Genomic DNA, 14,781 nt, shown 5'->3' with positions numbered 1-14,781 from the left:
CGATGTTCCCGGCCGAGTCACGACGCCCAGATGTTTGAATTTCAATCTCATTTCTTGCATGGGACCTAGAAATTCAACCAAGGACACACATGTGGTTTTTCAACCAACTTTGGTGCACCGGAGCATGTGCTTGCAGTTCAAATTTGGATTATGCACATTAAATGTCCAAACACTCAATTAATGTATAAAAAGGCCAAATGAACCCGGAATAATTCCAAAATTTAACAGGGCGCTCATATAGTTCTATGTTGCCTCTGTAAATAAAATCAGGGGGAAGCAACGTATTGTTGGGGAACGCAGTAATGTCAAACTTTTCCTACGATCACACAAGATCTATCTAGGTGATGCATAGCAACGAGGGGGAGAGTGTGTCCACGTACCCTCGTAGACCGAAAGCGGAAGCGTTTCAATAACGCGGTTGATGTAGTCGAACTTCTTCGCGATCCAACCGATCAAGTACCGAACGTACAGCACCTTCGTGTTCAGCACACGTTCAGGTCAATGACGTCCCACGAACTCTTGATCCAGTTGAGGTCGAGGGAGAGTTTCGTCAGCATGATGGCGTGGTGATGGTGATGATGAAGTTACCGACGCAGGGCTTCGCCTAAGCACTACGATGATATGACCGAGGTGTGTAACTGTGGAGGGGGGCACCGCACACGGCTAAGAGTTGTCTGTTGTGTTATTGGGGTGCCCCCTGGCCACGTGCCTTCTATGTGCTTGCCTTTCTGTTCGCTTGTGTCTCCATGTGCCTTCTATGTGCTTGCATATTTTCTTGCTAAAAATCTATTGATATGGATCCACTTAAAGTATTCTATTTAGATCATCTTCGATCCTTATGCGCTCGTGCTGAAACCCCAACTAGCCTAGTTGATGGGAAATCTTTAGATGAGCATGCTCATTTTGTGCGTCATCGTTTATCTGAAAAAGGGAAGGTCTTATCGTACCATATAAATAGTTTGCTATGCTATGCTTGGAATCTTTGTGAAATTTGTGATTTTACTTGTTGCTCTAAGAACCCTAAAAAACACCTTCCCTACCTATGTGAGTTCAATGATAATGAAATCTTATCTTCTTATGCAAAGGGTGTTTATAGTTACTATGATATCGAACAAATTGAAGAATTTTACGTTTTTAAGGGTGCTCATGAAGTCGCTTCTTTGATTGAAAAGTATGATTTTACTCTCAACAAGTCTGAAAATTCCGTCATACTTAAATATTGCAATGAAAACTTTGCTCATAATGTCTATGTCCAAGAATTTATTGAAAGAATGACCATTGCTTTGGAGGAAAATATTGATATGCATGAATCTATAGATAATGATGATTCTGATGATTTGGTTGAAATATCCCTTGATGAACATGATGCTTGCTATTCTTGTGGCCATGATGCCAATATTTATGAAGATGAATTTTCTATAGTTCCTTATGTTAAACTTGAGATCGTTGCTATTGCACCCATACTTGGTAGTTCCTTCGATGAAAAGCTTGATTGCAATGATTTTACTATAAATTATCTTGATGTCAATTGTGCTAATAATATGCAAAACCCTAAGCTTGGGGATGCTAGTTTTGCTATGTCTACTACTTGTTGCAATGATCATGATTGGAGTGATTCTTCTTATGTTCTTGAAAATTTATTTAAGCCCCATGATGAATATGAGATTGATAATAGTGTTTGCAATAATATTGAAAGTGGGTTTGGAAGAGTGTAGACTTTAGATCCCACATATTTGGAGAATGTTCAAACTTATGATATTTTTGAGAAAAGTGGGTTTGGAGAGGTCATGACTTTAGTTAATGTTAATCCCACTATCTTGGAAGAGTGTCAACTTTGCATGCATGTGGATCAAGTTGAGAATATGTTTTGTGATAGATATTTTGTTGAATTTGCCTATGATCCTTCATGTAATTATTATGAGAGAGGAAAATATGGTTGTAGAAATTTTCATGTTACTAAATTACCTCTCTTCATGTTGAGATTGCTATCATCTCTTTGTTCTCCCTCGCATGTGCTAGTTTTTGCTTGCCTTGATAATTTGTTTGCTTACAATATGCCTATGCATAGGAAGTATGTTAGACTTATATGTGTTTTTCACATGCTACATGATGCTCTCTTCGTGTTTCAATTGTTATCTTTCATGTGAGCATCATTAAATTTAACTATTCCTAGCTTGGGGCGTTAAACGATAGCGCTAGTTGGGAGGCAACCCAATTTTCTTTGTGTTTTTGTTTTTGCTCCTGTTTAGTAATAAATATTTAATCTACTCTCTGTTTAGATGTGTTTTTATCTTTTGTTTAGTGTTTGTGCCAAGTAGAACCTATAGGATAAACTATGATGATAGTTGATTTGATTCTGCTGAAAAACAGAAACTTTGCACTCACGAGAGAAAATACAATAAATCACAGAAATGTGATTTTGCATTGATTCTTTTTGCTGCTGATCAATAGACAAATTTTCCAGTACGTTCTATTTTAGTAGGATTTTTAGAGTTCCAGGAGTTTGCTTTAGTTACAGATTGCTACAGACTGTTCTGTTTTTGACAGATTCTGTTTTTCGTGTGTTGTTTGCTTATTTCAATGCATCTATGGCTAGTAAATTAGTTTATGAACCATAAGGAAGTTGGAATACAGTAGGTTTAACACCAAAATAAATGAATAATGAGTTCATTGCAGTACCTTATGTGGTGGTTTTGTTTTCTTTCACTAACGGAGCTTATAAGATTTCCTGTTGAGTTTTGTGTTGTGAAGTTTTCAAGTTTTGGGTAAAGCCTTTATGGACTATGGAATAAAGGGTGGCAAGAGCCTAAGCTTGGGGATGCCCATGGAACCCCTAGATATTCAAGATTAGCCAAAAGCCTAAGCTTGGGGGTGCCCCGGGAAGGCATCCCCTCTTTCGGCTTCGTTCATTGGTAACTTTACTTGGATCTATATTTTTATTGGCCACATGATATGTGTTTTGCTTGGAGCGTCGTGTATTATATTAGTCTTTGCTTGTTAGTTTACCACAATCATCCTTGCTGTAACACACCTTTTGGGAGAAGCCTATTTGATTAGAATTTGCTAGAATACTCTATGTGCTTCACTTATATCTTTTGAGCTTGATAGTTTTTGCTCTAGTGCTTCACTTATATCTTCTAGACCACGGCGGTGGTGTCTTAATTTTGAATAAATTGCTAGTCTCTCATGCTTCATTTATATCATTTTGAGAGTCTTTTAGAACAGCATGGTATTTTCTTTTGTTACAAAGTTGGCCCTAGAATGATGAGCATCCAAGTTGGGTATAATAAAAACTTTCATAAGAAGTGAATTGGATGCTATGATCAACTTGATAGTTGATAATTGTTTTGAGATATGGAGGTAGTAATATTAAATTCATGCTAGTTGGGTGATTATGAATTTAAAGAATGCTTGTGTTGAAGTTTGTGATTCCCATAGCATGCACGAATGGTGAACCGCTTTGTGATGAAGTTGGAGCACAATTTTATTTATTGATTGTCTTCCTTATGAGTGGCAGTCGGGGACGAGCGATGGTCTTTTCCTACCAATCTATCCCCCTAGGAGCATGCACATAGTGCTTTGATTTTTGATGACTTCTAAATTTTTGCAACAAGTATATGAGTTCTTTTGATTAATGTTGAGTCCATGGATTATACGCACCCTTTCACCCTTCCACCATTGCTAGCCTCTCTTATGCCGCACAATTTTCGCCGGTACCATATACCCACCATACTCCTTCCTCAAAACAGCCACCATATCTACCTATTATGGCATTTCCATAGCCATTCCGAGATATATTGCCATGCAACTTTCCACCGTTCCGCTCATATGACACACATTACTTTTGTCATATTGCTCTTTGCATGATCATGTAGTTGACACCGTATTTGTGGCAAGGCCACCTTCACAATTTTCATACATGTCGCTCTTGAGTCATTGCATATCCCGGTACACCATCGGAGGCATTCATATAGAGTCATATTTTGTTCTAGCTTTAAGTTGTAAATCCATAAAAGTGTGATGATCTTCATTATTAGAGCATTGTCCTCGTGAGGAAAGGGTGATGAAGACTATGATTCCCCCACAAGTCGGGATGAGACTTCGGACTTTACAAAAAGAAAAAAAGAAAAGAGAAAAAGAAAGAAAAAAGAGAAAGGCCAAAAAGAAAAAAAAGAGGCCAAAGAAAGAAAAAAAAGAGAAGAGAAAAAATAAAAAGAAAAAAATAATAAAATGAGAGAAAAAGAGAGAAGGGACAATGCTACTATCTCTTTTTCCACACTTGTGCTTCAAAATAGCACCATGATCTTCATGATAGAGAGCCTCATATGTTGTCACTTTCATATACTAGTGGGAATTTTTCATTATAGAACTTGGCTTGTATATTCCAATGATGGGCTTCCTCAAAAGTGCCCTAGGTCTTCGTGAGAAAGTGAGTTGGATGCACACCCACTTAGTTTCTTTTGTTGAGTTTCATATATTTATAGCTCTAGTGCATCCGTTGCATGGCAATCCCTACTCACTCACATTGATATCTATTAATGGGCATCTCCATAGTCCGTTGATACGCCTAGTTGATGTGAGACTATCTTCTCCTTTTTGTCTTCTCCACAACCACCATTCTATTCCACATATAGTGCTATGTCCATGGCTCACGCTCATGTATTGCGTGAAAGTTGAAAGAGTTTGAGATTATTAAAGTATGAAACAATTGCTTGGCTCATCATCGGGGTTGTGCATGATTAAATACTTTGTGTGATGAAGATAGAGCAACAACCAGACTATATGATTTTGTAGGGATAACTTTCTTTAGCCTTGTTATTTTGAGAAGACATGATTACCTTGATTAGTATGCTTGAAGTATTACTATTTCTTATGTCTTTATGAACTTTTATTTTGTATTATTTGGATCTGAACATTCATGCCACAATGAAAGAAAAATACATTATGAATTATGCTAGGTAGCATTCCACATCAAAAATTCTCTTTTTATCATTTACTTACTCGAGGATGAGCAGGAATTAAGCTTGGGGATGCTTGATACGTCTCCAACGTATCTATAATTTTTGATTGTTCCATGCTATTATATTACCCCTTTTGGATGTTTATGGGCTTTATTCTACACATTTATATCATTTTTGGGACTAACCTACTAACCGGAGGCCCAGCCCATATTGCTGTTTTTTTTGCCTATTTCAGTATTTCGAAGAAAAGGAATATCAAACAGAGTCCAAACGGAATGAAACCTTTGGGAGCGTTATTTTTGGAACAAATATGATCCGGAGAGCCTGAAGTGCAAGTCAAGAAAGCTCCGAGGGCCCCACGAGATAGGAGGGCGCCCCCCTTGTAGGGCGCGCCCCCTGTCTCGTGGGCCCCTCGGGCATCCACCGACGTACTTCTTCCTCCTATATATATCCACGGACCCCGAAAACATCCAGGAGAACCATGAAACACAATTTCCACTGCCGTAACCTTCTGTATCCGTGAGATCCCATCTTGGAGCCTTCGCCGGCACTCTACCGGAGGGGGAATCAATCATGGAGGGCTTCTACATCAACACCATAGCCTCTCCGATGAGTTGTGAGTAGTTTACGACAGACCTACGGGTCCATAGTTATTAGCTAGATGGCTTCTTCTCTCTTTTTGGATCTCAATACAATGTTCTCCCCCTCTCTTGTGGAGATCTATTCGATGTAATCTCTTTTTGTGGTGTGTTTGTCGAGATCCGATGAATTGTGGGTTTATGATCAAGTTTATCTATGAATAATATTGGAATCTTCTCTTAATTCTTTTATGTATGATTGAGTTATCTTTACAAGTCTCTTCGAATTATCAGTTTGGTTTGGCCTACTAGATTGATCTTTCTTGCCATGGGAGAAGTGTTTAGCTTTGGGTTCAATCTTGCGGTGATCTTACCCTGCGACAAAAAGGGTGCAAGACACGTATTGTATTGTTGCCATTGAGGATAACAAGATGGGGTTTATATCATATTGCATGAGTTTATCCCTCTACATCATGTCATATTGCTTAATGCGTTGCTCTATTCTTATGAACTTAATACACTAGATGCATGCTGGATAGCGGTCGATGTGTGGAGTAATAGTAGTAGATGCAGGCAGAAGTCGGTCTACTTGTTATGGACGTGATGCCTATATACATGATCATGCCTAGATAACATCATAGTTATTTGCTTTTCTATCAATTGCTCGACATTAATTTGTTCACCCACCGTAATACTTATGCTCTCGAGAGAAGCCTCTAGTGAAACCTATGGCCCCCGGGTCTATCTCTTATCATATTTGCTTTCAATCTACTTTTATTTGCATCTTTACTTTTCTGCATCTATATTATAAAATACCAAAAATATATTTATCTTATCATACTATCTCTATCAGATCTCACTTTCGTAAGGGACCGTGAAGGGATTGGCAACCCCTTTATTGCGTTGGTTGCGAGTTCTCAGTTTGTTTGTGTAGGTGCGTGGGACTTTTGAGGAGCCTCCTACTGGATTGATACCTTGGTTCTCAAAACTGAGGGAAATACTTACACTACACTTTGCTGCATCACCCTCTCCTCTTCGAGGAAAACCAATGCTAGCTCAAGACGTAGCAGCCTCCTACGGGCCGTAGAAATAATGGGCCTTCTACGGGCCATAGAAACAATGGGCCTTCTACGGGTCCTATCATGAATGGGCCTTATACGGGCCGTATGATCGATTGGCCAAACATGGGCCAATAGCAGACCGCATTATGGCTGTAAACAGGCTAGAGTTGGAATTGTCCGTTCATGGGCCGACCATAACAGGCCATCGTTAATAGGCCATATTTGATGACGCTATGAAAATGGCCCAACGTAGTAACGGACCACAAATGGGCCGACTGTAATCACGGGCTGAATTTGGCCCACAAGCAGAAAATGATAGTAACGGGCCATAAGTAACCGAATGCTGGAAATGGGCCCAAGAATAAATGGGTCCTGAGAAGGATGAAAGATAACATGGGCTACAAATGGCCCAATGGATTAATGGGCCGTTAATGGGTATAAAGTGGTACACTGTTCATTACGGGACAGTTTCACCACGGGCCGTTAATGGGCCAATAGTTACAAAGGGCCTAATATGGGCCGAAAGATGTCATGGGCCATACATGGGCCGAAACTTAAAATGGGTTGGAATCATATTGGACGGCCCAGATGACGCTACTGGGCCTAATTCGAATAGGTCATAACGGGCCCTGGGTTAGCGGGCTGTAAATGGGCTATATGCGAACATGCCGTTAACAGGCTTTCCGTGGGCCAGCCCGCCACCTTTTTACCAAGTCAAACGGGCCGGCCTTTTCATAGAATGGGCCTCTATTGGGTCGTGCCATGTGTCAATGTATCATAGGCACCTTCGGTCCAATGAGTCGATGACATCTGTCCCAACGGTGAGCCAACACGTGTTTCCTCCAGCCAATGATGATTTTACACGTGGAAAATCCCCATTGGTCGGGGCTGTTAATGGGTTATCGGATCCAAAACCGGACCTGATAGCTTAACAGCGTTCTGTTATAGTGGATGCCATGTGTCGGTCACCCTTGACGAAATCACTTCTGTGACGCACAATTTATCGTCATGGAAGTGGACACTTCCGTGATGATAATTTTGGTAATGTCATGGAACACTTCTACGACAGCACATGTATGACTATCTTGATTTTGTCATAAAATCGTCATGGATATACATGCATAACAAAAACGCGACCTACTGTGACAAACACGTATCATCACGGAAGTGTATTTTTTGTAGTGTTTGTAGATAGTAACACTACTATCAGGGTCCATCTTCCTCTTGAAGATCCATTTATATTCTATGGCTTGCCGATCATCGGGCAAGTCCACCAAAGTCCATAATTTGTTCTCATACATGGATCCCATCTCAAATTTCGTGGCCTCAAGCCATTTCGTGGAATCTGGGCTCATCATCGCTTCCTCATAGTTCGTAGGTTCATCATGGTCTAGTAACATGACGGACATAATAGGATTACCATACCATTCTGGTGCGGACCATACTCTAGAAGACCTACGAGGTTCTGTACTAACTTGATTTGAAGTTTCATGATCATCATCATTAGCTTCCTCACTAATTGGTGTAGGAATCACTCGAACTGATTTCTGTGATAAACTACTTTCCAATTCGGGAGAAGGTACAGTTACCTCATCAAGTTCTACTTTCCTCCCACTCACTTCTCTCGAGAGAAACTCCTTCTCTAGAAAGGATCCATTCTTAGCAACGAATATCTTGCCTTCGGATCTGTGATAGAAGGTGTACCCAATAGTTTCCTTTGGGTATCCTATGAAGATGCATTTCTCCGATTTGGGTTCGAGCTTATCAGGTTGAATCTTTTCCACATAAGCATCGCGGCCCCAAACTTTAAGAAACGACAACTTTGGTTTCTTGCCAAACCACAGGTCATAAGGTGTCGTCTCAACGGATTTTGATGGTGCCCTATTTAAAGTGAATGCAGCTGTCTCTAATGCATAGCCCCAAAACGATAGTGGTAACCCGGTAAGAGACATCATAGATCGCACCATATCCAATAAAGTGCGGTTATGATGTTCGGACACACCATTACGCTGTGGTGTTCCATGTGGCGTGAGCTGTGAAACTATTACACATTGTTTTAACTTTTAAATGAAGGCCAAACTTGTAACTCAAATATTCTCCTCTACGATCAGATCGTAGAAACTTTATTTTCTTGTTACGATGATTCTCCACTTCATTCTAAAATTCTTTGAACTTTTCAAATGTTTCAGACTTGTGTTTCATTAAGTAGATATACCCATATCTGCTCAAATCATCTGTGAAGGTCAGAAAATAACGATACCCACCACGAGCATCAACACTCATTGGACCGCATACATTGGTATGTATTATTTCCAATAAGTCACTAGCTCGTTCCATTGTTCCAGAGAATGGAGTTTTAGCCATCTTGCCCATAAAGCACGGTTTGCAAGCATCAAATGATTCATAATCAAGTGATTCCAAAAGTCCATCTTTATGGAGTTTCTTCATGCGCTTTACACCGATATGACCCAAATGGCAGTGCCACAAATATGTTGCACTATCATTATCAACTTTGCATCTTTTGGCATCAATATTATGAATATGTGTATCACTACGATCAAGATTCAATAAACCATCAACATTGGGTGTATGACCATAGAAGGTTTTATTCATGTAAATAGAATAACAATTTATTCTCTGTTTTAGATGAATAATTGTCTCACAATAAACATGATCTAATCATATTTATGCTCAACGCAAACACCAAATAACATTTATTTAGGTTCAACACTAATATCGAAAGTATAGGGAGTATGCGATGATGATCATATCAATCTTGGAACCACTTCCAACACACATCGTTACTTCACCCTCAACTAGTCTCTGTTTATTCTATAACTCCTGTTTCGAGTTACTAATCTCAGCAACCGAACAAGTACCAAATATCCAGGGGCTACTATAAACACTAGTAAGGTACACATCAATAATCTGTATATAAAATATACCCTTGTTCACTTTGCCATCCTTCTTATCCACCAAATATTCAGGGCATTTCCACTTCCAGTGACCATTTCCTCTGTAGTAGAAGCACTCAGTTTTAGGCTTTGGTCCAGCTTTGGGATTCTTCATGGGAGTGACAACTTGCTTGCCATTCTACTTGAAGTTCCCTTTCTTTCCCTTTGCCCTTTTCTAGAAACTAGTGGTCTTATCAATCATCAACACTTGATGTTCTTTCTTGATTTCTACCTTCGTCGATTTCAGCATCATGAAGAGCTCGGGAATCGTTTTCGTCATCCCTTGCATACTATAGTTCATCATGAAGTTCCAGTAACTTGGTGATGGTGACTAGAGAACTCAGTCAATCACTATCTTATCTAGAAGATTAACTCCCACTTGATTCAAGCGACTGTAGTACACAGACAATCCAAGCACATGCTCACCGCTTGAGCTATTCTCCTCCATCTTTTAGCTATAGAACTTGTTGGAGACTTCATATCTCTCAACTCGGGTATTTGCTTGAAATATTAACTTCAACTCTTGGAACATCTCATATGCTCCATGACATTCAAAACGTCTTTGAAGTCCTAATTCTAAGTTGTAAAGCATGGTGCACTAAACTATCAAGTAGTCATCATATTAAGCTAGCCAAACATTCATAACGTCTGCATCCGCTCCTGCAATAGTTTTGTCTCCTAGAGGTGCATCAAGGAAATAATTCTTCTGTGCAACAATAAGGATAAACTTCAGATCACGGACCCAGTCCACATCATTGGTAATATCATCTTTCAACTTAGTTTTCTCTAGGAACATATAAAAAACACAGGGAAGCTATAACGCGAGCTATTGATCTACAACATAATTTGCAAAATACTATCAGGACTAAGTTCATGATAAATTAAAGTTCAATTAATCATATTACTTAAGAACTCCCACTTAGATAGACATCCCTCTAGTCATCTAAATGATCACGTGATCCAAATCAACTAAACCATGTCCGATCATCACGTGAGATGGAGTAGTTTTCAATGGTGAACATCACTATGTTGATCATATATACTATATGATTCACTTTCGACCTTTCGGTCTCCAGTGTTCCGAGGCCATATCTGCATATGCTATGCTCGTCAAGTTTAACCCGAGTATTCTGCGTGTGCAAAACTGGCTTGCACTCATTGTATGTGAACGTAGAGCTTATCACACCCGACCATCATGTGGTGTCTCGGCACGACGAACTGTAGCAACGGTGCATACTCAGGGAGAAGACTTATACCTTGATATTTAGTAAGGGATCATCTTATAATGCTACCTCCATACTAAGCAAAACAAGATGCATAAAATCTAAACATCACATGCAATCAAAATATGTGACATGATATGGCCATCATCATCTTGTGCTCATGATCTCCATCACCGAAGCATCGTCATGATCTCCATCGTCATTGGCGCGACACCTTGATCTCCATCGTAGCATCATTGTCGTCTCGCCAACTATTGTTACTTTGACTATCGCTACCACTTACGCAAGACTGGTTCTTCCGACGTGCTTTGCACATAGGTGGCTGGTGAGTGTCTGTTTCTCAGACTTTAATTGAATCGAGTGTGGCTACGCCCAGTCCTTGTTGAAGGTTAAACCAGCACACTTGACGAAAAATCATTGTGGTTTTGATGCGTAGGTAAGAACGGTTCTTGCTAGAAGCCCGTAGCAGCCACGTAAAACTTGCAACAACAAAGTAGAGGACGTCTAACTTGTTTTTCCAGGGCTTGCTATGATGTGATATGGTCAAGCATGATGTGATATAAATTGTTGTATGAGATGATCATGTTTTTAACAAAGTTATCGGCAACTGGTAGGAGCCATATGGTTGTCGCTTTATTGTATGCAATGCAATCGCTGTGTAATTGTTTTACTTTATCACTAAGCGGTAGCGATAGTCATAGTAACAATAGGTGGTGAAACGACAACGATGCTACGATGGAGATCAAGGTGTCGCGCCGGTGACGTTGGAGATCATGACGATGCTTCGGTGATGGAGATCATGAGCACAAGATGATGATGGCCATATCATGTCACATATTTTGATTGCATGTGATGTTTATCCTTTATGCATCTTATTTTGCTTAGAACGTCGGTAGCATTATAAGATGATCCCTTACTAAATTTCAAGGAACAAGTGTTCTCCCTGAGTATGCACCGTTGCTACAGTTCATCATGCCGAGACACCACGTGATGATCGGGTGTGATAAGCTCTACATTCACATACAACAGGTGCAAGCCAGTTTTGCACATGCAGAATACTCGGGTTAAACCTGACAACCTAGCATATGAAGATATGGCCTCGGAACACTGAGACCGAAAGGTCGAGCGTGAATCATATAGTAGATATGATCAACATAGTGATGTTCACCATTGAAAACTACTCCATCTCACGTGATGATCGGACATGGTTTAGTTGATTTGGATCGCGTGACCACTTAGATGATTAGAGGGATGTCTATCTATGTGGGAGTTCTTAAGTAATATGATTAATTGAACTTTAGTTTATCATGAACTTAGTACCTGATAGTATTTTGCATGTCTATGTTGTTGTAGATCAATGGCCCGTGCTACCGTTCCTTTGAATTTTAATGCGTTCCTAGAGAAAGCTAAGTTGAAAGATGATGGCAACAACTACATGGACTGGGTCCGTAACTTGAGGATTATCCTAATTGCTGCACAGAAGAATTATGTCTTGGAAGCACCGCTAGGTGCCAGGCCTACTGCAGATGCTACTGATGACGTTAAGAACATCTGGCAGAGCAAAGCTGATGACTACTAAATAGTTCAGTGTGACATGCTTTACGGCTTAGAATCGGGACTTTAAAGACGTTTTGAACGTCATGGAGCATATGAGATGTTCCAAGAGTTGAAGTTAATATTTCAAGAAAATGCCCGAGTTGAGAGATATGAAGTCTCCAACAAGTTCTATAGCTGCAAAATGGAGGAGAATAGTTCTGTCAGTGAGCACATACTGAAAATGTCTGGGTATCATAATCACTTGACTCAGCTGGGAGTTGATCTTCCAGTTGATTGTGTCATTGAGAGAGTTCTTCAATCACTGCCACCAAGTTATAAAGGCTTCGTGATAAACTATAATATGCAAGGGATGGACAAGACTAGTCCCGAGATCTTCGCAATGCTAAAGGCCGCGGAGGTAGAAATCAAAAAGGAGCATCAATTGTTGATGGTTAATAAGTGTAGCGACCAGACCTCAAACAGTCTGATCTCTGTGCTCCAATGTCATCCCTGGATCAGTAATGCTGACATGCATAGTACTTGAAGGATTTATAACAGAGTAGCAATCACACACTTATTACATCAAATGTCTCAAAAGAGAAGTTATTACAATAAATATGGCCTAAGGCCATCTAATTACGATAACATCGGAAGGCTTGGAAGATAAGTGAGTCCATCAGCTCCAACGACATCACTGAGTATAGAACCACAACCTAAAGGCACCTTACTCGTCCTCTAAAAATTCTGCAACATGAACGTTGCAGCCCAAAAACGGGTCAGCACATGGAATATGCTGGCAATGTAACACATAGAGAGTAGTGGACAGAAATAAGCTATACTACATGCATATATGGCTGGTGGAAAGCTCTATGGTTATAGTTTTGCATAAAGCCAATTTTTCCCTACTGCAAAGGAATAAATTTTATTTAACTATCATGGCGGTTGTTAAACATTTTGAGTGTAGACACCCTCTCTATCCCAATTTAAGCATCATCATTAAACCCAACAAATTAAATTAAAGTAACATGATGAGATTCACATGATAATCCAAGTACTAGATACTCAAAATGTCCAAAACCGGGGACACGGCTAACCATGATTAGTTTATACACTCTGCAGAGGTTTGCGCACTTTTTCCCACAAGACTCGATCTCCTCCGTTAGATTTCTCGCACTACATGGTGTTTGAGAAATGGACGACCGAGACATAGTCTTTCAGAAGCGCTAGCACCTTAAGATCGGGTAGACAGTTACACCTAATTTCCCCTACATCTGCTAGTCTACCACTGTAAGAGTTCGCACGACTTAATCAACTATGCTAGAGCCCATAGTAGCTTGTGGCTGCACACAGAAGTTTCGAGCATGAATATCTCATGATCCCTTTGAGCCTGGGTGGTGGTCCATAAAGAAAAACAGGCAAACACTGGAATACCCAGGTGCCTCAATCCACCCAGATGTGTATTAAAGTTGCCACCTTAAATAAACCATTAAATAACATTCTCACATCTGTCATGGATACACTCACACAATCCATGTCTACTAGCATAGCATAGCAATAAGCAAACGTAGAAGTAACTCCCAAGGGTTTGATAATAAAACCGGTAATAGGTACTACCTCATCTACTTCCCAAAACCCACATGTTAATTAGATCCTAATCATGCAATTGTTTGAGGATTGATCTAATGTAATAAAACTAGGTAGTAAAGAGGTATGATCAAAGTGTTACTTGCCTTGTTGATGATCCGTGAAACCTAGAGATTCGAAGTAGCAAGCGGCACACTCCGGATACTCTATCGCAAACAAACAAGCAAACAATCATACAATAAGTACTCATCTAATGCACACGTAAAACTCAAATAAGAGATCTAACCAGAAAGTTCAACTTAAGAACTCCGGTTTGCAAAAAGAATCAAATCAAACGAAGCAACAAAACTCAAACGGCGAAAGAAACGAGCTTCGTTTACTAGTCTGGACCTAAGCCAAAATTTACAGTAGCAAAAACTTGTTTGAGTTGGTTAAACGGAAAGAGAGTTTCGAGACGAAACTCTAGGCGCTTGAATCGCCTGATTCCGATAAACGAGCGAAAAGATAAACTAAAACGAAAATCGGATCAAAAATCGCGATCTGGAATAATCGCGAAAAATCTGAGAAAAATAAAAACTGACGAACAGTTTAACAAACGGACTGAAACTAAAGGTGAACTCTTCCGTTAAAACGAACGAACGAGCAAATGCTCGCTAAATAAATAAACCAGAAAAATAAAAATAAAAAAACCGATCTATAAAAAACTAGGGTTTTCAAAAAAACCAGATCGGTTTTATTAGAAAACCGGGGCGTCGAACGGCGGCTACCTCGTCGGGCTCCGACGAAGTCCGGCGGGGTCCGGGCTTCGGCGACGGTGGCGGGCGGCGGGGTTCCGGTGGTGGCGGCGGTGGCGGCGACGGGCGGCGGCTACGGGCGGCGGCGGC

This window comes from Triticum dicoccoides, chromosome 3B (genome assembly GCF_002162155.2).
Source record: "Triticum dicoccoides isolate Atlit2015 ecotype Zavitan chromosome 3B, WEW_v2.0, whole genome shotgun sequence".
NCBI classification, from domain to species: Eukaryota; Viridiplantae; Streptophyta; class Magnoliopsida; order Poales; family Poaceae; genus Triticum; species Triticum dicoccoides.
This window is presented reverse-complemented; position numbering follows the sequence as displayed.